This window comes from Orycteropus afer, unplaced genomic scaffold (genome assembly GCF_000298275.1).
Source record: "Orycteropus afer afer isolate SDZICR_OR568_19922 unplaced genomic scaffold, OryAfe1.0 scaffold00023, whole genome shotgun sequence".
In the NCBI taxonomy this organism is placed as follows: Eukaryota; Metazoa; Chordata; class Mammalia; order Tubulidentata; family Orycteropodidae; genus Orycteropus; species Orycteropus afer.
Genome location: NW_006921610.1, coordinates 12,452,042 through 12,453,245, shown reverse-complemented (window position 1 = coordinate 12,453,245; position 1,204 = coordinate 12,452,042).

The following is a 1,204-nucleotide window of genomic DNA, read 5'->3' as shown; positions in this document are numbered from 1 at the left end:
GCATCCCTGAGTTGTCCCTGGGGCTGTAAAGGAGTATAAAAGTGTGAGTACAAAACTGAGAGATAATACCTTAATTATTAGTACATCCACATAATGAAGTAATACATAGCTGTTAAGAAGTAAATGATTCTTTATAGTGATATAAACAATATACAATATGATGTATAAAATCTAGATGAAGAATAGTACTTAATAGAGCAGAATAATGTGTGTAAATAATGATAGACAAGTAGGTAAGAATTAGATACATACATATTCCTATTTCTCATCCTGGAAAGAACTAGAAATTTATGTTGTTGTTGTTAGGTACTGTTGAGTCATCTCTGACTCATAGCGACCCTATGAACAGCAGAATGAAACACCACCCAGTCCTGAGCCAGCTACATGATTCTTGCTGTACTTGAGTCCATCACTGCTGCCATCATGTCAATCCATCTTGTTGAGGGCCTTCCCCTCTTTTGTTGACCCTCCACCTTACCAAGCATGACGTCCTTCTCCAGGGAATGGTCTCTTCTGACAACATGACCAAAGTATGTGAGACGAAGTCTGGCCATTCTCACCTCCAAGGGCATTCTGGCTGCACTTCTTCCAGGACAGACCTGTTAATTCTTTTAGCAGTCTATGGTACTTTCTGCATTTTTTGCCAACACCACAACTCAAAAGCATCAATTCTTCTTCAGTCTTCTTTATTCATTGTCCAGCTCTCACATGCATATGAGGCAATTGAAAAAACCATGACTTGTGTCAGGTGCACCTTAGTCCTCAAGGAGACATCTTTGCTCTTCAGCACTTGAAAGGCTTCTTTGCAGCCGATTTGTCCAGTGCTATTCTTCATCTAATATCTTGATTGTTGCTTCCATTGGTGTCAATTGTAGAACCAAGCAATGTGAAGTTTTTGACAATTTCAGTCTTTTCTCCATCATAATGTTGCTTTAAGGACCAGTTGTGAGGATTTTTGTTTTCTTTATACTGAGATTTAATCCATAATGCAGATTGTATTCTTCAGTCTTCATCAGTAAGTACTTCAAGTCATCCTCACTTTCAGCAACCAAAGTTGTATCATCAGCATATCACAGGTTGTCAATGATTCTTCCTCCAATCCTAATGCCACGTTCTTCTTCATATAGTCCAGCTTCTCAGATTATTTGCTCAGCATACAGATTGAATAAGTATGGGGAAAGGATATAACCCTGACACACTCCTT